The following is a 27,050-nucleotide window of genomic DNA, read 5'->3' on the forward strand; positions in this document are numbered from 1 at the left end:
TTCGTTTATGCCATCCCTTGCCGCTCCTGCCCGTCCGTTTTGTGGTTGCAACAGCAACAAACTGACAATTTATTGTCAATCTACCCAGTCGGAAAACCCCACCCCGGCACTATTGTTGTTATTAAACAAAAGACGTCAACGTCGCACGCGCGTGTTCTAAAAAAAAAGAAGAAATTATAAAAAAAAAAATTACAACAGTGAATGTAAAATGTTTTGTGTTATTTTTGTGTGTGTGTGTGGAATATGTGACGGAATGCAATAATAATAATAATGTTAATAATAATAGCTCGAATGCAATCCACGCCCTGCAGGAGAGAGAGAAAGAGAGAGAGCGAATCGCGTGCCGGCTACCTACCGGCCCGGCCTGTCAGCTGCGACGGAGACGCTGCTGCCGCCGCTTACACGATGCGTTTTCAGCCGACGCTTTTTAGAGATTTTTCTGAAATACTGTGGGTTTCGATCAGCGAAATATGGACGCTATAAAAGGCATCGTTTGACAGCAGTCCAGGCCCCAGGCCCCAGGCCCCAGGCCGCAGGCCGCAGCCCGCAGCATCGTGGCCGGCCAGTGTCCGGTTTGGAGGCACGGTCCGGCTTCGTCCACAAATCTAATTAGCCTTGCATTTTTTCCCCCAGTTAATTTTAATTGCAACTGATTTATGAACAACGCAATAATTTTTTTAAAATTTTTTTCTTTTTTTTTTTCCATCTTCTGACAGGCCATTGCTGCCTCCCTTTCCGCGCTGCTGCAGCGCTGCCTCTTGTTTTTTGTCTCTGCATTATTGTGTTTTGTTGTCGTTCACTGATTCTCTCTCTCTCTCTCTCTCTGTCTCTCTGTCTCGTTTGTTTCGTTGGGCAGCAAGAGAGAAAAAGGCTAGAGAACTATCATCCGGCTGAGAGTCTGAGGAATGCTCTTCTTCGTGCATTGTTGCACAGGCGACAAACTGGTCGCCTGCAAAGTGGTCACAAGCCTAAGGGGGTCTTGGACTATGGAGATTTTTCATCAGATTTCGTAATCAAAAAGCTAGCTGAGAGATTCCTTGTTTTAGAGGCAATAAAGCTGATGTCCAGGTGATAGGGCAGTGCCTACCTCTGTTATTGGACCCCATAAAACGCCTACCATATCTTATTAAATGTACAATCTGAGGAATGAAATTGCTTAAAATCCTTTCAAAAGTATCCTTTCAAAAAAATCCTTTCAACTGTAAACATTCATCCTCCAATACACATTTCATCATTGCTGGCCAAATCATCTTTGACATTTTTGTCGCCTGGCTGCCGCTGCCTTCTGCTTCTGTTGCAATTGTCTTTCTCCTTTGGGCTGCTGTTCTGCTTCTGCTTCTCCCTCTGCCTCTCCCTCTGCCGCGATTGCTGCTTCTTTCTCACTGCAAGTCGCGCCTTGCTTGCCTTGCTTGCCTTTTCTGCTCTCCATGAGCGCTCTCTTTGGCTTTGCGCTGCTCTCAACTGCTCTCTTTTTTGTACTGTCTCTCTCTCGCTGTCTCTCTCTTTCCATTATCAGGCAGCCAGTTCTTGAGCTTTGCGACGCAAAAAAAAAAATGCAAAAAAATGGGGAAAAAAGCTAACGGCAAAATCGCATTGCATCGCATCGTTGTTGTCGCTGCCGTTGCCTGCCTGCCTGCTGCTGCTGCTGCTGTCGTCATCGTTTTTGCTAATTTCTTATAAGAATTTTCTTGAACAATTTTCTTGCTGCTGCTCGGCTGCTTCTGTCTCTGCTGTTGCCAGTACCGCGGCAAAAAGAGGGTATGATGATTTCGATCAAATATTTGGCCTCTCCATGAGGTTTCCTGTTAATAGGATATCGAAACTATAAGGATTCATTGCTCTATCATCTGAAGGACATTTTCTGTAAAGTTGTAAATAAAACAACCCATTTTCTATTTGCCAGGTTTATTTTTAGTTTGTTTAATAATATTTTTGAAAAATATACAGCGCCTCAATCGCAGAATTTTCTCCGAAATTACATCTGTCCTCTTCGACAGAGTTTTTTGCTAGGGTATCAAATGCATCGAGCAACCGATGCTTGTCTTTCGCTTCTTCTTCTTCTTCTTATTGGAAGTTGATTCGTTGCTGCTGTCGCTGCTGCCGCTGCCGCTGTCGACGTCGCGTTGGGCAGAGTTTTAGCAACGGCTTTTTGCTTGTTCTTGCCGTCATCGTTTAACGGTGTTTCTAAGCAGGCATGTATGTATGTGTGAGTGTGTGAATGCGTGTGTGAGCTTGCACAAAAAGTGTTTCTCTCCCCCCCTCACACTCTCTCTCTTGCATTCTCTCTGTTGCACTGTCGTTCCACTTATTTTTGGTCAGTTTTTTTTTTGTTTTTAGTTTCTTGTTGGCAACTCTTATCAGCTATCAAACGGTAATGAGAGGAGCCTGAAAGAGAAACAGAGGAGGAGGGGGGGAGAACAAGAACATGGCACAATGCCATGGGATGGAGGAGGTGAGAGAAAGGTGCCACAGAGCAGAGAGAGAGAGAGAGAACCAGGAAGATACTCGTACAAGGCGATAGGCGACATAGAGAGGGAGATGGAGAGCGGGAGAGGGGGAGGGGGGAGGGAGAAGGAGAGTTACATCAAAGTGAAAAATGTAAACATTTTGAAGAGGAAAATCCCGTTGACACATTGCAGTCAGCCCCCCCCCCCCTTGCCCCCCCTGCCCCACCCTGCACCACTCGCCCTGCCCTCTTGTGCATTTTTGTTGCCATGAAATTTAGGCCACAAAAATGCCATCGTTGGCAATGTCCAAAAAAAAAAAGCCAAAGCAGAAAATGAATGAGCACAAAAAATGAGACCTAGAGAGAGAGAGAGAGAGAAACAACAAGCAAGCGGAGCGGTGGCATGCATATCGAGGGAACTCCACTCTCTCACTGTTTCCCCACCCGGCCGCTACCCCCCGCATCAGACGTTCGGCCAATGTTCGACAAATAAATTCGAAAATTCGCGTTGAAAATAACTCAACGTGACACACATGCAACAAAAGCAGCACAGCACGACACCGAAAAAAAAAACAAGAAGGAGAGGCAGGATGCTGCCGAGGGCAGCAGCGAAGCTTTTCATACCCTTGAAGATCCATCGTTCTTCTTTCCCATAAACGAACGGCTACACCCAACAGAAGACCAGAGGCTAATGGCACTGGAATTTTGATAGAGTCGATTTTTTGTTCGAAGGGAAATGCATTTTGTTGGTCTTCGCCAATCTTTCAAAGGGGTTCCCCCATTCGCACGAGAGATCCATTGTGAATCATGAATAGGCATATGAATACATATATTTTAAATATATACCCACGAAATCGTCATGTGTAAGAGCAAAGGAGGAGAAGAAAAGTTGTGGGGCAGCTGACAGATGGGTGGAGGAGAGGAGGAACAGGGAGTGGCAGAGGGATGCGAATGGGAAGGAAGACATCTGGAAGATTCTGATGCATACATATATGCATGACGCACACCTTCTGGTGCAACGCCCACCGCCAAAGACCCCATCTCCAAAGATAACATGACCTGTGTCATGTCTTTTGAACTCTTGCACACAGAACCACAAAAGAAAGCACATGGTATCCCCTAATATGAAAGAATAATTCACCTAATGAGACAATGGAAAGTCCAATTAAAACATATACATGTGTTTCAATACAGAATACAATATATAGTTGGAGATATCGAATGCGAAAGCCAAAAGAACAACCAATGAAATGTCTCATTCGATATTCGAAGCGATGTTTCGACAAGCAAAATGCTTCAAATAGTATTTATAAATATTTGGCAAATCTTTGGGCAAATTATACGATATTTTCGAGGAATATTGTGCTACTTGAAAACAGGAAAATCAGATAAAGTCACGCGCGACCTAAAGTACTTCTGTTGAAGGGGAATCCATAAGTAGAACTGTTAAAAACTGATGGGATAAATATAATCATAGAATCCGTCGGTACTTGGAATGTTGTCCAAAACGAAGAGACATAAGTACCCAGTACCCAGTACCCATTACCCAGTACCATTTGGATAGACCTGCAATAATTGCATTCATCGCTAGTTACATCAATAGATGACGATTGAGAAACAACACGCAGCAGACAGGCAATTATCCATCCATTCATTCTTATGGATACTCCACTTAAATGCCAGACAGAGAGAGACATGCCATTTAAATGGATAAATGGATGAATGGATATGTTTGGTGTGGTGTGAATCACAGTAATCACTGTGAATGATTCCTTCCCAGCCACTCGAAACGTGAAGGCAGGAGAATCGGAGAGTGAAATCGAATTGAATTGCAATTTGGGGGACGATAAACCACAGCAATCCAACTAGGATTCAATATCCTGCACAAGGCCAGGCAACAGCCGGGCGGGGCAACGAAATCGAATTTGCATCCGAAAGGGGGGGTGGGTGCCCGTTGCCACAATTCCTGCCTGCATGCGCATGCCACAGGCATCCTGTCATCACAGTTTCAGGTCCTGCTGGTATTTTGGCCTCACTTGACTGCCGGATCAACCTCCCCCATGGCTGCAGAGCCGAAGAGCCGGAGAGCCAGAGAGCTGCTGACCTTTGGACACACAGGCAGAGCAGAGCAGAGCAGAGCAGAGCCCACAGCTGCATCCACAGCCATTTTCCAACCTCAATTAGGTCGGCATGGACCTTGGTGCGAGAACGAGTAGAGCTTTAGCGGTCATCCGAAAAACGCAATTTTATTGCACACGCACATTTCGATTTTCGAAACAGTATCCTGTTGCTCCGCCTGTATCCGCCTCCAGCCTCCCTCCACCTGTTGGATTATGGGCGTGAATTATTAACGCTTGTTCATGGGATCTGGCATTCCAAATTCATTGCAACTCCACTGAAATTCAATGGAAAACCTTCAACAAATAGAACATTTTAGAGCGGAAACTTGGGATTCAATACATTTCTGCATTCCTTGTAGATTTCTTCAAAGTAAACAATTTCGTTGGGTTTTATGAGATAAGAGCCCACACAGAAGATGATCTAAGAAAAAAAAAGCAAACAAAATTAATCATCTACTTAATGTTTTTCATGCGAATCTATAGATGCGCTAAGGGTATGGAATTCGGCATATACCCCATCATCAAAAAACATCTATACTTTGTAGATTTCTTAGAAGTCGGGGCACAATTTGACTACATGATTTTCTATGGAATTTCAACATGCAAAACGGTTGTCAGAAAAGACATGAATTGCATAAAATTTGGAATGTTATTGCATGCCACGTCGACGCGTGACTGGCAATTGACATAAAAGCTGATTTTCCTGTCTTTAAGCATTCAAATAGCTGTACATCTATTGGTTGTATCATATACCTGGAGGCTCCGGCTAGAATATTTAGCTGCTCCTGTCATCTTCTCATGTCCCTGGCCTACTCTCAGAAACAAAGAGCATACATGTGTCTGAAATATATCCCTATATATAGGGGAATCTGTGTGGCCGCTCACTTATGGGAACTTGTGTCGCTGGTTGGTAAAATGCATTTGATCTAAGCGGTATCTAAATACGCACAATGTGTAGTAACCGGAGTTCAAGAATGGAATCACTTGAGATCTTGCATTGTCCTTGAAAGCCAGCAGCCCCCACGCCGTTGTCAACGTTTTAGCACATCGTCCTGGCTCTGGGCTCTGGGCTCTGGCCATTGTTCTGTTAACTGAATTGCCCTTGATGACTGGGTTGGCTTATGGATTTGTTGGCTTTGCCAAAATAGGGTTGTGCCGGGAATTGTGCTGGTTGCCAGGGTGACCCCCCCCTCCCCCCTTCACCAAAAAAAAAGAAAGAAAAAAAAACGAAGCGAAGCCTTGACATTTTTAAAAAACACATCGTTGACTGAAACGGCCCTTTCCGCCTGTTCTGCATGTACTTTTCCTTTATTTTCAGTCTGTCTCTGTGTGTGTGTGTGTGTGTTTGTCTGTGTGTGTGTGTGTGTCTGCGTGTGAGTGTGTGTGTGTTCCTCCCTTTCGTTGTACGACGCGTCCTTGTCGCTTATTTGCAAAACCCGTTTAATGCGCTCTTGCACTTTGTCTCTGGTGCCTGTTTCGCCCATCCAGGCCCCAGCCCCATGCCCCATGCCACATGCCCCCACCAGCCACTATGCTTTATGCCTCACACGCCCCTCTACATATTCATTACGGCGTTCATTGTCTTGTTCGGCGGCGCAATGTTGATTTTCAAGCGAATGACGGAGGTCAAGGAGCAAGCCACACGTGTGGACGGAGATGGATGAGTGCTCTTAGGGGTAAATCGAGTTAGAGCCATCCAAGTCCCTATGACTAATGGACCAGATCCTGCCTGCCTGCCACAACTTGAATTTTACAAATGAAAATACATAACATACCAATCTTAAGAGTAATAGAAAAACTTAAGAACTTCAAATTATGTATAATATAATCTATAAAATCCATTTTGGACTTCGAGTCGGAGAAAACGTCAAAGACTGGTCACTCTAGTGACGCGGGGATCCTGCCATCACAAGCTCTTCTATAAGTGTGATTTCCCTTCCTGTGGGCTTAGGACCATCCTCCATCCTAAGCTGTTACCCAATTTCAATCGTTGCTCCCTTTACTTGTAACCACTGTGCCATCGATTTTCCGATTAGTACAACCCTGTTCTGCCTATCGTGCTAACTATCGTTGCGCTGCTTCATAATATGGCGTCTGAGGCAGACGAATAGGCAGCGATTTCCATCGTCAAATGCTGGATATAATGGCAAATAATTGGAAATATATGCCATATCAGTTCTGCAACTTCGATTCGTGAAATGTTGCCCTGTTTCTCAGGGCTTAGATTGGCATTCCCCAGGGGTTTGTTATGGTTCCCTTTGGGGTCTGTCTGGTCCCTTACCATCGCCCGAACACTTCTATATGGCATGTTTTCCGTCCACTTGTTAGCTGTCATCATTGTGAAAGTGTGAACACCCATTCGGAATATATATCGGATATAGACTAGTACATCTACGAGTATGAGTGAAATATCTTGAAATCTTAGGCCCCTTCTGACTCCGAACTCTACATTTATAGCTCTGAGATTCAGTGAATGTTCGCGATGATGCCCTTGAATGGCCCTTTCTGGCAGCCACTGAAGGTCAAAGGACAATCCCGTTCATCGGCTGTACTCTGGCTTCTGCGAAAATCTGCCTCGTAGAAGGACGTAGGATACCAATGCTGGACATTCTGGGGTCCAAAGTCCTTTATGTTTTGGATTGGATTATGTGGATTCCAAAGAAATACTTGAGAATAACTAAAATTGTTCTCTTCTGGTCGAAACCCCATTCATCGATGGTCTCTTAGATGGATCCTATAGATCTTCTGAAACCTTTATACCAATCCCAATTGGCTTGGATCATCGTAGCAGCTGTAAGTATCAATGGAGAGTCCATGAATCCATGGAATATATGTATCTGGAAATGAAATAACATTATTCTGCGAGTGATACGTTTTCAAGGACTGTTTGTCTGTTGGCGGGCAATTCCTGCACGCCCATTCTTTCACCTTCAACTTGAGCTATTACCATAATAATCATCATCATTACAAGTCAGCAGCACAGCACAATCATCATCATCATCATTATAATCATCACCTGGCCAGCCGTTTGCATTCTCATCTCTTATCCCATCCCATCCCATCGCAACCCCATGGCTCATGGCTCATGGCTCTCATGAGGCCCCCGTAGGCGTCGATAATTGTTCTATTAGGGAAATGAGTTCAGGTAGCAACACTCATCGTTGCTGCTTCTGCTTCTGCTGTTTCTGTTCCTGTTGTTGCATCACGCCCACTTTGCCCTTGATTGTGGGCCTGCCCTCATCTCTCTGGTCTCTGGTCTCTGGCTCTGATGGGATCTGATGGTCAGAGAGCTCTCTGGTCTGTGGCCCTGTGGCTATTGGCGTGTGCATTTGTGTCAAGGTTGTCGACTGGTCAACACAGCTGCTGTCTGGATCAGGGAGTGAGGGAGAGAGGGAGACCCTTTCGTGGGCAACTGATGCTGATGATGGTAGGCTCAAGTGCAGTGCGAAGCTTAAAAATGCAAATTACAATCGTTATGGCGTTGAGGCTCTTCTAGGAAGTCGTTAGTCCCGATGGGTTGGCCCTGAACATCTATATTCACTTAACCGGCGCCCCACCCAAGAAAGTAGAGGCCCTCCCGATACGATAGAACTTACGATATATATCGGTATTGCAATGGAGAGTACAGGATCACAGAAGGGACCCTAAATGGTGGCTTCTTTTTATTTTTTTCTAGTTTTAGAAGTGTTGAGGTTCGTAATGGATCGGTTATTATTGGATGTGATCCGGTTCCAGTTTCCACTTGTATTTTCAGGGTACTTCGGGTTTCATTATCGTATCGCTCGATCGGCGGGCTACGTTCCGTTCCGTTCCTCTCTCTCTCTCTCTCTCTCTCTCTCTCTCTCTCTCTCTCTCCCTCCACATCTTTCCTCACTGTTTCCTCTATCTCTCTGTTTCTGTTTGTGTTTCTATCTCTATCTTTCCTCTCTCTGGTTCAGCTGATCTTCGTTTTGGTCTCATTTGCATGGTTGGACGAGTCCGAAAATTCTCTGGGAAGTCCCTTTTGTACAAGTGGGCCGGGGAGAGGGAGGGGAGGGGGAGCGGAGGCTCGTTTCGTTCTCACGTCCATCCGCTGCCGCTTCTTCTCTTCTTCGCTCTTCTCCGTCTGCCGCTCCTCTGTGTGGCAAATTTTCCTTATTTTTTCTTGTCTCTGTCGCTGTCTCTGTCGCTGCTTTGGTCATTATAATTTTCCATCCCATGTGCGGGTAAGCGTGACCATTTCGACTTCATTATCCCCCCCGCCAAGCCCCGACGTGCAGATCCACTTCTCTCTCTCTCGCCCCACCCCGCCTTCGCTCCCACACTCTCAGGCAATGGACTGTCATCGTGTGTGTCCATTTCCATTTCCATCTCCGTTTCCGTTCCGATTGCGTCGCTCTTTTGGATGCCAAGCAACAACAACAACAACAAAATAGCTCTCACGCTTTGCCAAAATGTCCAAAAATTCGCCAAATTGCCAGAAGAAGAGTAGAGAAAGAGGGCGAGAGAGAGAGAGAGAGAGAGGAACAGGGAGAGAATCAAAGCTAGAACCAGGGCAAGAGAATGGACAGCCAGAGACAGATCGACAGCAAAAGCCAGACAAAGAAAAGGAGAAACAGAAATAGAAAGAGAAAGAGATGGGAAGAAAAGCAAGAAGCCCGAAGGAAAGCCAAACGAAATCTTCTCCCTGAGAAGACTATAAAAATTCAATAACCAGACAAGAACTGAGCGAAGAAAGAAGATATAGGGAAAGAACCAGTAAAAAGTACCGAATAAAAAGTAGATACAAGGAAAGACCGCTAAAGATAAATATTGAGAGAAAAAGTCAATGGGAAATGGCCAGGAAAAGATCTCAAAAAGAGAGTTCGACTAAGGAAAAGCAAGTGAAAGAAAGAGCCACAGGAAGGAGCTAATGAAGGGACCCACTGAAGGAGCAAAAGGAGCTGAAGAAAGATCGAAGAAAGGAACCAGTCAAAGACTAGAAACCAGAGATAGAGCCGCAGAAAGATTGGGAGAAAGACTCGATGAAAGAGTAGGAGAGCGAGAGGAGAGTGGGGCCAAAACAAGTTGGCCAACAATGGATAATAATGACCATGATAATGATGATGGTCAAGAGCATGATACATTTTTTTTTTTGGCGCAACGGCAAACAACTTCCACAAATCCATGGAAAACATAGAAAACAAATTAAACATCAGCTGGCCATCTCTTTTACACCATCTCTCTCTCTCTCTCTCACTCTTTCTCTCTTTCTGTCTGGCTGTGGAGTTTTCTCCACTCTCCACAAGAAAAACAACTTTCTCCTGCTCGCCTGGTCTCTGCCCTTAATGGGTTGAGATACAAATGTATCTGCATCTTTCAGATGCAGTCAGTCCCTGTTTTTTTTTTTTTTGGGTCTCCTTTGCTATGTGAATGATTCATTGAATGAACTGGAATGACTCACAACAAAAAAAAAAAAAAACCATATTAATAATAATTATCAACGGGACTTTTGGACACCCAACCACCACCCCCACCCCCATCCACACTCTTTTACGGTTTCGGTTTTGTGGATCGCCTATATGGGGTTCTCTCTTCCATTTCTATGGGGCCGGGCCTCTTATCTTATCCATAGAATGCGCCCCAACGTTTGTGCAAAAAAAAAAGGAAAGAAAAGAAACACACACAAAAACAAAGGCAAACCGATTTCGTTGAAAAAAACAAAAACAATAATAAACGCAGTTTTATCTTTATTAAAAAAAAAATATCAACTGGAATGGAATGGAATGCCAACCAAAAACCGATGTTTTTTCCTATAAATAATGTACATATGTGTATATAAAAAAAAAAATGGAAAAGAAATGCTCGCAAAAGCACAAACAGATCACAAGGGAAGGGAATTGAATTCAAAAAAATTCTTATCAGCAGATTGCTGTCGCTTTTTGCGACTGTTTTGTTTCACAGATAGAGAGAGACAGAGAGAGAGAGAAAAAGAGAGGGAGAGAGATGAAATCCATATAGTTTAGAGATTGTCTGTAAATCATGTGGGTTGATAATGGAGTAAAAAAAACCCCAAATGGAATCTATTACGAGGATGTGCATCATTTCAAGACCTCTTGGAACCCACCATTTGGTGGAAATTTTGTGAAATAAATCCACCATTTCAGGGTAATTCGTAGTAGAAGAAGATTAAGTCCCACATGGGTTCCAATGTGCAAGGATTTCTCCTTTGACAAGACTCATAAATTTAATGGGAAAAAATATGTGTGGAAAATCGTTTATCAATTAAGTTTGCCTTCACGCTCGTTGCTCCTGGAAATTGTTCCTGCCACTCGTGGCCCCCATTTTCTGGGTCTCTGGATAACTCGATTCAAATTTATTCCGATCAAAAGCGCCTCTTGACGCCGATGACGATGTGGATGTGGATGTGTTGATGGCTCCCCCGATGACATTTTGGCCACTCTCCTGGCAAGCGACTTTCTTCCTTCTCTCTCTCGCTCTCCGACTTGACCAACGCTCGATGAAAGTCTCGGCGGGGGGTGGGAGGGTGTGTAAGAGTGAGAGACGACCAGAGACTCGTTCCGGTTCGTGTCTGCTCGTGTCGGACATCCTTCTACCAATCAGAGAGCAGCTTGAACACTTCGTGTATCTCTGGCCGTGTCTTCGTCTTCGTTTTTGTCTACTTCGCTGTCTGTCTTCAGCCGTCGTCGTCGACGTCGTTGTTGTTGCATAATGAGCAACAACGACAAGTGTTGCCCGCAACAACTACAGGCAACAGAAAATGCAAAAGCAAACACACAAAACGCAATGCACGCGAATGTAAAAGCATTTACAGCAGACACCAGGCAGCAACAACAACAAATGGAAGAGCACAGAGTACCAGAAAACAGCCGAAGTTTCTCTTTAGCGCTCTTTATGCTTCGGCTCTCTCTCTCTCTCTCTCAGTCGAGTCGGCTGTGTGGCTCGGCTCGGCTCGCCTCGTTTCGTTTCGTTTTGTCGCTCGCTTGGAGTGGCTACCGTTCGTTTCAGTGCTGCCCTACCTGTCGAATCGCTTACAACGCGTGAAACGCATTGGCGGAAACCGCGCGCGCGTTAGAAGAGGAAAAACACGCATTTCAACGTCGTCGTTGTCGTCGTCGTTGTTTTCGTTGTTGTTGTAGCCACAGCAGCCGCGAAACACCAGCAAACGGCGTTAAATGTAAAGCTTTTCTGTTGTTGTTGTCGTGTGTTTGATTCTGTGTTTTGTTTTGTTATTTTTTTTTGCGCAGTGCGTTTGCTTGAGACAAAAACAAAAAGTGGCATTGCTCATACGCCCCGTCTCTGGCGCACACACACAGACAGACGGACAGCAGACACATAAAGTGCCTCAAAAAGCGACTAACACACACACACATACATACATATGTACATACGCGACGGAGCCACATACGCGCGCGTTTTTTGTCGCTGGTGACGTGAAAAAAACAAAAATAAAAATAAAACAAATATACAAACAAAAACAAAAGCCAAAGAAAACGCAAAAATTCGCAATAAAATCACATTTTTTGTTTGCTTGTTTTTTTCTCTGTCTTGTTGTTGTTTTTTGTGTCGAGAAAAGTGCGCGGCCGAAGAAGAAAATGCATTGCTAAAAAAAAAAATCCCCACCAAAATAAATAACCAAATAAATAAATAATGAATGATTAAAATATCATAAATGTAAGCCACTCCACGTACACACACGCAAGCAGAGATAGGGATAGATGTACATATATATAGAGATAGAAAAAGAGAGGGAGAGGGAGAGCAACAAGTTTGCGTGCCACAAAATTTCCATTCGGCAATTCGCTTGAATTTTTGATACCCCCTTCAGTGGATCCAAATAGAGAGGGGGGTATATTGGTTTCTATGAAACGGAATATCCTTATATTGAGATTCTAAACGAAGGATCTATAAGAGCTAAAAAAGATACACCACTTGGTTAAATTCATCGGATAGTGGGGGTGTGGATAACTATCGACCAAAAAGAACAGCCCTTCTAGCAAGATTTCCTTCTTATTATTATGGGAAACCTGTTGAATCTCCCATCAACCCCGCGAAGGGTATCCACATAGTCGAATATATACATATTTCTATATGTATCGCTCATTTTTGACTTTTTTCGGCTGACTGTAATTGCAGTTTGTTGTCTTGTGTGTGTTTTACTTGTAGTTGGAGTCCCCCCAATCCCCCCCCACCATATCTTGGACCAAAACAACCCAGACATTTGTTTATTTATAAAGGTATTAACGTTTTTGTTTGATCAGCGAATGGATTAAAGGTATTATAATTTCTCATTGCGCTGCTGTTTTCGCATGAAATTTGTGAAATTTGCGACATCATTCAGAATGTTTATTCGAAGACGAAAGATATCATATTTCTGGAACGGTGGTGATATCGTAAAGGGGTTTTCCAGAACGAGAACGAGACCGAGAGTGTCGCTTACATTTCATTCGTAATCAATTGCTTGATTCCTATGAACATTTCCCAAGAATAATAATCAAGAACTACCATTAAATATAGCTTTTTTTCAGATAAAGCTTCTGTTGAAATTTATTATCGAAGAGGAACCAATTTTATACCAAAATAATGATGGAAATTTGTGCAAGATCTTTTAGAAAACTGTGAAAGGCACTCCTTGAAGGGTTTAAGCAACCAAAAAAGGTTCGAATCAATGGTTATTGGGGGGATCCGGGGACACATATCCACACACATCATAGATGGTTTTCCTAGCAGTACAATATTCTATTAGAGATATCTACAAGATTTTATTGCGGCCATAAACCTTTGTTTTTCTGCAATATTGATATGTTTTTTTGGTGGCCGTTCGCTTATGGGTAATTTGTGCAGCGAATTAATCCCAGGGCAGCCCTGTCTCTGAACTATTGTTGTCGCTTAGCGGATGAGTGGCGGAACAGTTGGTATATCTACTTATGCAGATCCTTTCCCCCTCACACCACACCACACCAGAAGTCCTTCGTAGTCCTTTGCCTTGTACTTGGTCTCCTACTCCTTGGTCTTGGTCTTTCGTTGGCCTTCTGTTCCTCTACTCTCCTACTCCTCTTGGGTTTTCTCTGGGTCTTCTGTTCCTCTGTGTCTGTGTGTGTTTTTTTTTAGATCTCTAAGTACCGGTGGAAAAGTACGCTCCTTGATCCTGTTGTTCCTTTTGGAACTGTAATTCCTCTGCACTTTTTATACACATAGCATCTGCGCCGGGTGTTACCCAACAACAGCAGGAGAAGGAGAAGGAGCAGGAGAAGGAGAAGGAGAAGGAGAAGTAGGGGCAAGGGGCAACGGCTGAAAGACAGACGGCGACGGCGACGGAGACGGCCACGCCGTCGGCGGTTTCAATGTCAATAAGAAGCGGCGGCTGTTGCCAGTCACTCACACACACACAAACACACACACGCGGACACTCTTTTATGGCTTGTGCACGCGCTCAGGACGTGCACAGGGGACACGTAAGGACACGCACACGCTTGCACATGGCCGCCGAAGGAAGCAACAGTTCGTCCTCATCCTTCGGCTGCTTGTTTATCCTTTTGCTGCTGCTGCTGCTGCTGTTGCTTGTCCCTCTCCTGCCTACCTGCTCTCCAGTTTAATTCTTCTTTTGCTCTCATTTCTCTGGTTCCTTACCGAAAGAGAGAGAGCGAGAGACAAAGAGAGAAGTGGAAAATGTAGCGGCAGGCGAAGGGGTAGCGGATGATCTCATGACACACATTGCTTTCGGTTGATTTCATCATCGTTAAGATCATCATTATTATATGTATTATAACCAGAGTTACAAAGAGAGAGAGAGAGAGAACATAGCAGAAGTATATAGAAAGATATCCTCCATAAGCACACGGGAAATACTATTATAAAATATTAATTGTAAATATTCTATGGACTTTTTGCAAAAAGATCTATATTTTTGGAACTAAATTCCATGTTTATCTGGTGAAATATTCAATGTAGTACATGTTTAAATACCTCCCTCTTTAAACTATCGTTTGGGATCTGAATATTACTCGAATTTGGTTTGGCTTTCGTTCCACAGTACGGGAGATACGCCTCGAAAAAAACCTAACTATTGGTTTGCGATTTTCAGAGTAATACTAAATTCCCATTCAAAAATAGTATTTCCATACATAAATTTCCTGTAAAAACCCAAATATTTGGTTCTTCAGGACTAGTTCATTGAAAATCCCAAAGATCCTTCGTTCCACTAGTGTCCTTTCACTTATGGGAAAAGCAAGAGAAGTGAGAGTATCTCCTTGTCGCTTTTGAATGGGATTTTTCCCTTTCTCTCTCTCCCCCTCTCTCTCTCTCCCCCTCTCTCTCTCTTATGTCAAAGTTTTCTTAAGGGTTTGTTGTCTTCGAACCCAACCCCTACCTTCCGCACACTGTTGAAGGGCGAGAGAGAGAGAGAGGGACCTAGAGGGACACGGGGAGTGGAGGAGGGGAACTTGTTTAGATTGCGACGCACTTTGAAATGTCCTTGAGGGGGCATGGCATTTGTGTCTGTTGTGGCTCCGTTTTGGCACTGCCCCTAGGCCCACCATCTATGGGAACGGAGAATATTATGGTCCGAGAGACAAAAAATATGTACATATATAAAAATTTGCATTTCTGCAGCACCGCGCACGGCCACCGAGCCACGATATTGGCAACGATTCAAGCAGTCGTTTTGTCTGAGTGGAGCGGAGTGGAGTGAGTGGCTGTGTGGATACGAATCGATTGGCAAACTACTCATAAATAAACATGAGTCTCTCTGTGGCGATCGTTAAACGAACTGTTGCACGGTAGATAGGAGGGGGTGGGGGTAGCCTCTCCCTCTCCCGCCACCCGCCTCCCGCCTCCCTCTGGTGCAGTGTCTAGGGGATCGACATAACTGTGGCAACAATATTCTGTAAATGCAATTAACTGTTGTTGCTGCGCAATTGAATGTCATACACTCAGACACTCAGACACCCAGACAGAATGAATGAATCGAAAGGAGGGAATGAGGGACGGGGGAGGAGCTGTGGCACACTTCCATAAAGAGTGAGAGAGAAGGAGAGAATCTACGTTCTGCTCTTCTTTTTTTTTAGTCAATGTATCATCTTTGTTATGGGAACATTATTCGTACAATTCAAACCACTTGATTGAATGTGCATGTGAGTGCATTCATTGATTCATTCATCAATTGTGTAATGCGAACCGCATTTTTTGTGGATTCTGGTTTGGTTTTGATGAGGTGTTTTTTTATACCCGATACTCAAAATGAGTATTGGGGTATATTAGATTTGTGGTCAAAGTGGATGTGTGTAACGTCCAGAAGGAATCGTTTCCGACCCTATAAAGTATATATATTCTTGATCAGCATCAATAGCCGAGTCGATTGAGCCCTGTCTGTCTGTCCGTCCGTCCGTCTGTCCGTCTGTCCGTCTGTCCGTCCCCTTCAGCGCCTAATGCTCAAAGACTGTAAGAGCTAGAGCAACGATGTTTTGGATCCAGACTTCTGTGATATGTCACTGCTCCAAAAATATTTCAAAACTTTGCCCCGCCCACTTCCGCTCCCACAAAGGGCGAAAATCTGTGGCATCCACAATTTTGACGATACGAGAAAACTAAAAACGCAGAATCGTAGAAGATGACTATATCTTTTAGAGTGCAAAATCTGAACCAGATCGTATAATTATTACAGCCAGAATCACGAAAACAATTTCACTATTTCTCGCTCTATCTCACTCTAACACACAGGTTTCATGGTCGGTTTTGCCAATTGCAAAATATGAGTTCAAGGATCTCAGAACCTATAAAAGCCAGAGCAACCAAATTTGGTATCCACACTCCTGTGATATCGGACCTTGACCGTTTCCTGTCCAAATTTCGCCACACCCCCTTCCGCCCCCGCAAAGGACGAAAATCTGAGGCAACCACAAATCTCAGAGACTATTAAGGCTAGAGTAACCAAATTTGGTACACACACTCCTTTAAGATGTCACTATAAAACGTATATCTCAGAATTTCGCCCCACCCCCATCCGCCCCCACAAAGGACGAAAATCTGTTGCATCCACAATATTGCAGATTTGAGAAAACTAAAAACGCAGAATCATAGATAACGACCATATCTATCAGATTGCTGAATCTGGATCAGATCAGATCATTTTTATAGCCAAAAGGAACAAATCAATTTGCAGTGGCTACGCAGCGCCCGACGTCACGCTCAGACTGATTTTCTGTCCCTCTCGCACGCACTCTTTGTCGTGTCGTTTAATATTAGCGGCGTCTGCCGGAGGAGAGCCATACTGACTTAGTATCGGGTATAACCGTAGAGTTGCGGTGTCCGCAGCAACTCACACGTTCCCCCTCGTTTTATGAATAGTTTTGTATTTTCGCGAGTTTATTTTGTGGATTGATAAAGTTTTTTTCGCTCAGTCGTACATCCCTCGATGAGGGTCAATACACTATTCACGTGCGAGTAGTGGAATGCATTATTCATATTCATTCACACTTTGTGTTGAATCAATTTTTACAATCAAGTTACTAAAACAAATGTTTCTTTTAATCTTTTTTCGATTGATTAATTGTATTATTATTTTAAATACATTTTTCCAAAATTTATTGGTTTACATTTTTAAAAACACATTCAATCGATATTCATTGTTAAATGGTTAATTGGTGGCTATGATAGAGGCTTGAGGCTTAAATCAAGCATCGGTTTTGGCTGTCATGATGCCTGATTTGATACTAGTTTCCAGGACCCTCCAATCTCTGCCCGAAGCAATTCTTATACGAAGCCTTCTCATACCCAAGTGATCGTTCAGAATGACGCCACTTGTGCCCATGACTTTCACAGTCTTTCAATAGAGAGACCTCAACTGGGTGTCCAGGAGATCCGGCATCGTTTCCTCAGTATTCAAAAGCCTCTAAAAGCCTTGGCCTTGGCCAAATGAACGTCACTTTCTTCCCTTAAATTCCACTTTGAATAACGAGTAAGTTTAATGAAGAAGTGCTTCCAACTGACAGATGCCTGTGGAAATTGGCGGGAAATTCCAAAAGTCATCTGTCACTCACTTGGGAATACCGAAACTTCTAGGAAAATATGATTTTCTTTCGATTTTCTGTGGAATATTCGTTGTCGTTTGTCCTTTTGACTTTGTGTTTTGGTTTTTTAGTCTGTGATTCTTCTACTGTCTGTTCTTCTTCTTCTTCTTCTTCTCTTAGCTCTGCTTGTTCTTCTTCCCCTTGTTAGTCTTTTTCTCTTTCCTCTGCTTGTTCCTCTTCACCTTCTGATTCTTCTTCTTTTACTCTCTGTTCTTGTGCTTCTTCCGGCTCTTCTTCTTTCACTTCCCCAATCGCCTATTAATTTTCCACCCACACACGGCTCAAAGTCTTCCGCTCTGGTCTGTTTCTCTCCCTCTCTCTCTCTATCTCTCTCTCTTCTTCCCTCTCTTTCCTTGCCTTTCTTATCGTTTACTTTTTGAGAGGGCGGTGGACGGCCGGCCGGGCTTTTCTTGTCGCCCGTCACCGTCTGCCGTGACCTTCGCATAGCAAAGCGTCGCCATCGCCATCGCCGTCGCCGTCGTCGTCAAGAGCTTCGCTTGTTATAAAAGTCCACGCTTTATCGCATACTACTAGTCGGTCGGTAAACGTTCGTCGTATGTTAATTCCAGACCCCTTTCCCCTTCACCCACCAAGCCTGCCACAGCTGTAGGCCCCTGCAACGCTTCGTAGCTACTCCCCCGCCACCGTCATCCGTCACCAGTGATCCATTGAAATGTAATCATGCCAACCCACAAGGAATTCCACATTCGAATCTAGAGAGAGAGAGAGAGAGAGAGAGAAAGAGAGAAAGAGAGAGAAAGAGAAGAGACAGAGAGTCTCTTACTTCTCTGTAGATCACTCTACCTTGGTCTCTCCATTTCCCAGTGGCTCTCACTAGCGTTTCTGTTCTATAGTTCTTTCTAGAAAACTATTCTATCCGTTGGCTTACTTCTCTCTCTCTCTCTCTTTCCCTGGGGCTCAGTGTCTATATCGTCTGACCCTTCGTATCGCTCTTCAGTCACTACTCCATCAATCGCTCCTTGGTCTCAGTATTGCTCCATCTGTCGGTCTATCATTCCGTCATTCCCTCAGTCTTTCAGCCTATCCGTCTCTCAGTCTTTCAGTCTATCCGTCTATCCGTCTATCCGTCTCTCAGTCTATCCGTCTCTCCCTCGCTCAGTCTTCCAGCCTATCCGTCTCCCTGTCGTTGAGTTTTTCTGTCTCTTCTGTCGCTTAGTATATCATTCCCTTAGTCGCTTCGTAATTCAGTCATTCAGTCCCTCTGTCCCTCTGGCACTCACTCACTCACTCACTCGGTCGTCCGTCACTCAGTGGGACACCACGACCAACACCAGAGACCGAGAGACCAGATACCGAGAGACCCCAAAAACCGGAAGTCATTCAAAATGTGGCTTTTGGTCGAAACATGTTTCGACTTCTCTACTCTTTATTTTTGTTGTTGTTGTTTTTGTTGTGCCCATTTTTATTTGTGTTTTTGTTTTTGTTTTGCCTTTGCTTTATTTGTATTTGTATTTGGATTCCTCATTGATAGAAAGTCCATTGCGGATAACTCGCTTCAAGTGTGAATTCCATTGGTTTATCCACTCAAAAAAACTTCAAAATTGGACGATCAAATATTAAACGGGGAGGAGATGCGCAATCAGAGAGAAATCTTTGCTTCAAGGGAGACAGAGTGAAGAGAGAGAGAGAGATTGGGGTGGAAGTAAAATCCCAAAATTCCACAAGAAATCTTCTGGTTGTGGAAGCATTTCCCTTTTTTCTTGTGCTCCCCATCAAAAAAATAATGATCTAAGATCTTCCAAGATACGTTTGAGCTTTGTGTCCTTTCGCTTAAGGGAAATTTGGTACAGTGCCGTCGCTTAAGTACTTCGAGAGAGAGATACGCCTAAGATATGAAACCTATATCTAGTGTATCTAGTATCTGCTAGATTCCTGGATCTCCTCCTAGCTATAGGCACTCCAGATACCTCATCTGTTTACTCCTCGGGCCTGGCTGCCCCTAATCTACTCCTCATCCACATATGTAGACGCATGTCTGTGTCTTCTGGCGGGACTTTGACACTTGCAATTCAAACAAACAAACAATCAACAGCTAAACCAACAACACAAGAACAGAACCTCCAAAACAAAAACAAAAACCACAAAAATAGATTTCCAAAGGCTACAAATTCTCTGTTTTTTAGACCTAAAAAACACAATCCCATGTGGATTCTTTTCTTATTGCGGCTTTTCGTTAATCTTTCTAAAGAAAAAGTTTATAATTTTTGCTGTGCGAGAGAGAGGATAGTTGAACTTATTTAGTCAGCTGTTCCCAGCCCAAAGATAACGGAGTAGAACAGATTCGTGGCTCGTCGGCACAGAAATCCCTTCGAATTGTTAGGGTCCTTTCGCTTGGGGGAAGGAAGGTCGCTGAAGGAAAGGTCAGTCGAAAGGCAACAAGGACCATTCAATGCAAGTTTTTCTATCTAAAGATATGTGATTCTTGTAGCTTGTATCTTTGGAGCATGTATAGATGAAAGATTATTGATCAGATGCTGCCGCTGAAAGACTGCTTCTAAGACTTCGTTTATGGAATGTAATGTTCATCATTTCATTCGGAACAATCTTTTATCCATGAGAAGGTTAAGATCCATCCAAGATCCCAAATCGAACCAGAACCATTTCCAAGATATGGAAAGCTGTTCTATACAATAATATACGATTCCGCGGGGGAACAGAATCCGGTTCGCCGAGTGGTTTTCTTCCCACCAAACTCCGAATTCCCGAACTCGAATCTGCCACGATTTCGAATGTCTGAGTGAATCGAACGGAGGGCAACAGATCTGTCTCATTATGTGCCTGTGGGGTGTGCGGATTGTGGATTGCGGACTGTGTGGCAGAGACATTTCCAATTGGGTTTCATATGCAAATTTGCATATCAGATTTCATCTGTCGTTCCCCTCGATTTATCCGTGCCTCCGTACATTGTGTCTGTGTGTGTGTCTCTGGGTGTCTCTGGGCTTCTCTGGGTGTCTCTGGGTTATGCAAAAATGCTAATTGAAATGTGTTAATTTGATTGGCAGAGGTCTCCTTCGTCAGCGACAGCTAGCGACGCGATTTCTGAGCAAAGCGCGCGTTTTCTGGACGTCGCTCTTTTTTCGAGTTTCGAAAAGTTAAACGTAAAAACTAGGCAGCAAAGCTAATGAATAAATATCAAGTCGTAAAACAAACAAAAAGCAACAGCAACAACAAAAGAATATGGCAAAACGAGATAATAAAAAACGCGCGCGCACACACACACACACACACAGACACCCAAAGTGGCGATAAAAAACGCGCGCACACGCATACATTTACCTGATATTTGCCAAAAACTAGCGCAAATGGAAAACCAACTTTAACTAAAATCAAAAAATACAAAAAAACAACCCAAAAACTAAAAAAAAATAAATAAATAAAAAAAGAGAAGCTGGAAAAAACGCGCAAAAATCGCGAACTGGTGATATTTTGAAGCGATTTTTGACGCCGAGGAACAGCCAAAGAGAGCAGGGGCTGAGAAGAGATTTGTGGGAGAGAGAAATAAACAGTGGGCAAGAGAGGGTCAGAGAGAGAGAGTGTGAGAGGGAGAGAAAGAGTGTGTGAGAGAGAGAGAGAAGTGTGAGTATTTTGTCCATCTCATTTTTCTTCTTCGTCTTCTCTGAATCTCTCAATGTTTTCAACTACTATTCGTTGTTTCTGTTTTCTATACGTGTGTTGCTCGTTGTTGTTGTTGTTGTAATTATCTGAATGTATTCATTCGCAAGTCATTCACTTTACTCATAAATGCACTTGTAAACCATTCATTCTATACCATTCCATACCGCATTCCGAAAAGTGCATTCATTCTTGATTTGCAATGAATCTCTTGTTCGACTCATTGATTCAATTAACGAGACGAGTGCATTCACTGTACATATCATCCCTCTCTGTGGGTTCTGTGTGCCTACTCGCATTTATTCACAAATTTCATTCATTCTCGTAAATAAAACTCCTGTTCTTTGGTGATATTTTCTGTAGAGCATTCGAAAGAGCTTCGACTTTATTCACGTGTGTGTATTCATAGTTATTCATGGGCATGTTCATGCATTCATTCACATATGAGTGTTTACAATTAATGATTCAAACCAAGCATTTCACATATCTTTTGGATGGATTCACATTCGTATCCACACCTTCTAGGTCTACAATCCACAAACGAGCGTACTCGTGAGTGTATTCAAACCAAAATACACCATATTCATGGTCACCCTCTGCATTAAGGGGAGCCCCCGAAACCTGAGACGAACCCAGGAAGTGCGCAATGTGTCCGAGATCCCCCGACGCGACGCGACACGAGACGACACTCCACCCCACTCCACTCCACTCACAGATCCGCTGTGTACTCTAGAGTGAATAATGAACAAGGACACGCCCACTTGCTCCTGCATCGGGCCGGGATGAGGCAGCCGGCTGTTGTTGTTCCACTTTGCTGGTTCGTTCTCTCCTCTCGGCAGAGATCGGTGTTTGAATCCCAGAAAACGGAATTGTGTTGCACATGTCGATGCGGAACAGCTGACTCCTGGTGTGCCCCCCAGCTCCTGCCACATCTCTCGCTCGCTCACACTCTGGGGATCTTTTGTGGCTTTTGTGGCAGGTGCCAAAACAAAACCGCAAAATATTGTTTTCTACGTTCCTCCGGTGGTTGTCTTTTGCTCTTACCTGTTGTTGCCTCTGTTTTTTTTTGTTTTTTTTTGTTACCTGTTGTTGGCCATGGCTCTGGCTCTGGGTCTGTCTCTGACTCTTGGCCTGTCCGTCAGAGCGTTGCGGGCAGGAGCGAGCGGACGGACGGGCTATTTAATTGAATTTTATTTCAGTTTTCTTGAGCGGCATTAGGGGTAACGCCCCTGTCTCTGTCTCTGCCCCATGACAGCCTGCTGTTTCCTTATCTTTTGCCGGCAATTTCAATATCATTTATGCGGCTGCTCTGCCTGCCACTTGCCACTCTTCATTCTTTTCTTTTCTTTTCTTTTTTTTTTTTGTTCAGCTGTTAGTTCCAAAAGTAAATTATGTATTTTGCATAATTACAATATTTGACTTTTACTCTTGGCTGCACGCCACTCAGTTCCGTCCTCCAGGAAAAACCACACAAAAGATGGACGGATAAAGAGGCACCTTAGAGAAGATACCTGTGGATATATATACCCGTATGTACTACGGATTGGATTGTTTTCGAAGGACTCGTATTATATTTTTACCAAGTGTCGTATTATTATAATTTGTACGATCTAAAAATTGGAATTTTCAAATATTTGTCAAGTTTTTGTACTTTAAAAACAGCTCTTATCAATGTATCGATCGATTTTGTTATCGTTAAAATATCAGCATCTCTTTGGGGCGAATTTTTCGCATCGAATGAGTCTGTTCGCTTGTGGGAAATTTAAACAGCGCATCAGTATGGCTTATAGGCTTCTCTGTTCATCGGTTTCCTTTGGCTTATGGGAAATTTGTTTCATTTACCCAAAGTCCCACAAAAGTGCCACAAAAGGGAGGCTAAGACTTAAGCTTAGGCATTAATTATAGTATTTGATGGCTTCGAAGATGATTCTTTCTCTTTGCCATAGCCTTAGCCTCGATTTGGTCTTGTCTTTCGATCCCTGTTCTCTCGGGATCTTGGGATCTTGGGGCTCACAGTTCGTACAGCTAGTTAGAGGATGTAATCCGAACCATTTGGCATATAAATCTGTTTAGATTGGTCCTGTCTCCGCTGTCTCCCGCTGTTCACCTTTCACCTGCAATACATGTAGAAATATCTGTTTTAAGTGGAAGATAAATGCATGATATAAGTACGAGTATATGGATGCTATACTATCTCTTTGTTCGATGGATTCATAAATTCCTTGGCTTGTCTGTCGATTGGAGAAAGGTGAAAGTTGCTTCGTTTTATGTTGGTTTGTTTTTTGTTTTTGTTTTTGTTTTCTTTCGGTTTTATCGAGGAAAGCGCGAATCGGTATCTGGGGCTATTCAGGATTCCGGGTGTTTTTCTTAGGTTCTTCTTATTTGGTTGCATGCCCCCCGATCGTTGCAGCAGTAGCAGGTGCTGTGGTGGGCGTTTTGTCTTGGGGGCGTGGCACATGTTGCGTGCACTTAATGATGCGTAATTATTCACTTAGTTGGTTATGCCACAAAAATGATGACGACGATGACGATGACGTTGTGGGCCTGGCACCGGTCCCTTAATTGCAAGCGTTTCCCCGCTAATTGCCCGAACCACGATCCCAAAAGATGCCGTGACGGGGGGATACCAAGGGATACCAAGGGAGGCACTCTCTAGGAACGGCAAGGGGGCGGAGGGAAAGAGAGAGGGAGAGGAGGAGAGAGAGTGCTGTAAAAGGTGTCTCACATTCATGTGTGTGCCTTGTGGTGCCGCCCCAAAGTGTTTTGCTTTTATCACATTTTTGTGTAATTCTCACGTGATTCATAAGCGGCCGATTAGCGTTAACTAAGTGGTAAGAGCCAAGAAGGTAATAATGCTGTGGAAAAGACATGGATAGACAGAGAGAAACCCAATGAGGGAGAGAGAGAGAGACACAGAGAGGAAGCAGGAAATGAAAAGGCAGAAAATGCCGAAAATCAACAAAGAAAAGTCGAAAATTGAGTAGAAACTAAATTCGAAAAAGAGTTCGATACATGATCGATAAAGTATCGATAAAGTACTTATAGGATGTATATAGATATAATCCGATAGCTACATGTGGAATTATAGAGAAGAATCTCTTAAAATGAGACATCATATTGCATACCGTGGAAGTCTGTTGACTTCCAGTCTCGACATTCTAATCGATAAACAATCACCGAACGGACGAATGAACGATGGACCCAAATGGAAGATCAAGATCCGCTAAATGAGACCGAAATGAGACTGTTTTCTAGTACTCGAAAGCTTCTACACTTATTCCATTCCCTTCCCTTTGATATACGTTCAAATTGATGGCCTGACTTTGGAATAATAGTAATGCAAATATAAATATATAGGCGACAGCTAGCCAACCGACCGAGGAGCACTGCTGCATAACGCTCCGACACCAAGCTCTCTCTATTCTTCATAAAAAAAACTTCATTGGATGTCATCGCTTCTGGGCGGACATCTTTTCGCGGGTTGGTTGGAATTCCCGACAGGAAAGAGACAGACTGTTTTCAGCGTGTTTACGGCTTCCTCCGACCCGACCCTACTCTACTCACTCCTCCTTTATGCCTTTGACTCTGTACCTGATGCCGTTTTGCACTGGCTTTTTGTTGAGTGACAAACGCAGAATGACAGACAGGCAGACACAAGGGAGGGCATGCTCTCCCACTCGAAGCATTCAACTACTCTCTCTGCCTCTCCCTCTCTCTTTCTCTTTCTCTGTTTACGTGTCTGTGTGTGTAGGTCAAGTGCAATCATTGACGAATTGTCGCCGGCTCGAATCGTGTTGTTCTCGTTTGTGTTTATTTTACACAATTTCGTATTGCATTTGACAGGCGATTGACATAAAAAAGTACAAACGTATCCACACAAAGGTACATCATATGTACATGTGCAACACGAACAACACGAAGAGCTGCACGTGCCGTGGCACTCGCTAGCATTCACACGGACACCCACAAGTCTCTCGCTCGTTTGCTCTCCAGCATTCTCTCATCTGGAAAATGGACTTCATTTACCAAAGGTTTCCGGCGTACCTGTTCTTTTTTTGAGATTACGAAGGTCTCCGACCTGTCGCCTATGACCGGAATTCCGAATATACGTATTTCTAAAACAATTTATCTGTTGCCTTGTGGGTCTTGTCGTTGGAGCGTTCTCTAGGAATGCATCCTAGGAAGCAACTTTGTCTGAATACACTATCTCTTTCTCGCTCGCTCTCCCAGAGCATCTTCGAAATTGCTCGACTGTTCTTCTATAAAGAAGACTGGGCACCCGTTTCCATTCTCCTTAAGATTGAATAGCCTTCCGTTCCCTCTCCCAGAGAAGTAAACTCCCAATCCATTCTATTCCATTCCGTTCCCTTCTTTCCACCTGGAAGAAGAACAAACGCCATTTATCCGCTTATCATAATCATTAACCAAATCATTATCGTCTTCCATGGCCTCCTTCCATGGCCTCCTCCACCAATCATGCTTGTGTGACGTCACTGCCAGAAAGTGCTACGTGCCGATGCCGATGCCTCTGTCGCTGTCGCCGTCGCTGTCGCTGGCGAAGTTGCCGTTGCCGTTGGCTTCTCAGTCACCATTGGCGTCGATTTTCACACGCTGAAACTTCGTTGGTATTGTTTTTGTTGGTGGCTTCGTTTCGTTTGTTGTCGTTTGGCTTTTCGGCTTCTCGATTCTTCCGAACGGTACGCACGCATTCGGTCCGAGAGCAGGCGACGACAGGCAGACAATTAGGGAATGAGAGAGTGAGTGGGCGTGGGAGGGGGAAGAGTGTGGATGGGAAGTGGGAGAGGTTTATGGTTTGCGTGGGAGTGTGATGGAGAATGCGGTAGTGCAAGGTATCTCTAACCGAAGGTACCGCCTGTATTGTATGTCTCTCTCTCGGCCTCTCCTTAATCTACCCAAAAGTGCAAGGGTGCCTTACCTTCTAGTGAATTTACCTTGGCCTGTGAGCTTTCTGTCGTGGGGTGGGACTGTGAGTGAGAGTATGGAAAGGACTTTAAGTGGGACTGCGGTGAGAGAGAGAGAGAGAGAGGGAGTGTGTGTGGCCATGACTTAAACAGCTGTTCGTTGCGGTTGCTGCTACCCCCCCAGCCCACACCCCCCCCTGACTAGGTGTCGCCCCCAGGCGTCGATTTGTGCTACTGGCTGCTACCTCTGTGATATGTCAATTCTCAGACACTACGCCCCCTGCGACCCCCCGTTGACACGACACTTCTATTCTTCTTGCACCTGCATACGATTGTGCACCCGCTGCCCACGCCCCCACCCCCTTTGATTTGCAAATAATGGAGAAAATAAAACGAGAACAACAGAAAATAATGAATTTGTGCAAGTTTTAGAAATTTTAAATAAACTAAAATATTAAGTGAAATAAAACAAAATATTAAGGAATTTGTGCGGAAATCGAAAAACCCAATCCAAGCGGGAAAAGAATAAAATTGCTGAAAAAACAACCAAGTTTCAAAATTCGCGCGGAAAAATCCAACGAAAACGGCTCCAAAAATCGTCCCTAAAAGTCTACACAAATCGCGCGTTTTATAGAAAAAATGGTGTTCCGAGAAACGCATCAAATCGTGCACTAACGGGAGTGTGTGTGTGTGTTGAAGTGTATCTGTGTGTGTGTGCTAAATGGATTTCTTGTGTCTTTCAGCTATTGAAATGCGGAAACTTTTGTAAAAAACTTTTGAAAAATCTACAAAAATCAACAAAAAAAAATAGTTAAAAAAAAACCCAGGAAAAAGGAAAAGCAAATGGAAAACGAATGAAAAGGGGAAAAGAGAGAGAAAGAAC

The 27,050-nt window shown here is 43.9% G+C and overlaps 1 protein-coding gene and 1 long non-coding RNA gene across 2 annotated transcripts in view; both read left to right on the forward strand.

Annotated features, from left to right (window-relative positions):
- Nucleotides 1–27,050, forward strand: part of Hers (Histone gene-specific Epigenetic Repressor in late S phase) — a 43,493-nt gene that overhangs the window by 8,193 nt on the left and 8,250 nt on the right. The window lies entirely within an intron of this gene.
- LOC117184622 (uncharacterized) lies at nucleotides 11,505–26,965 on the forward strand. The gene is made up of 2 exons (XR_004470030.1): nucleotides 11,505–11,722; nucleotides 26,911–26,965. It is a non-coding gene; the product is annotated as an uncharacterized lncRNA (long non-coding RNA).

This window comes from Drosophila pseudoobscura, chromosome X, assembly GCF_009870125.1.
Source record: "Drosophila pseudoobscura strain MV-25-SWS-2005 chromosome X, UCI_Dpse_MV25, whole genome shotgun sequence".
NCBI classification, from domain to species: domain Eukaryota; kingdom Metazoa; phylum Arthropoda; class Insecta; order Diptera; family Drosophilidae; genus Drosophila; species Drosophila pseudoobscura.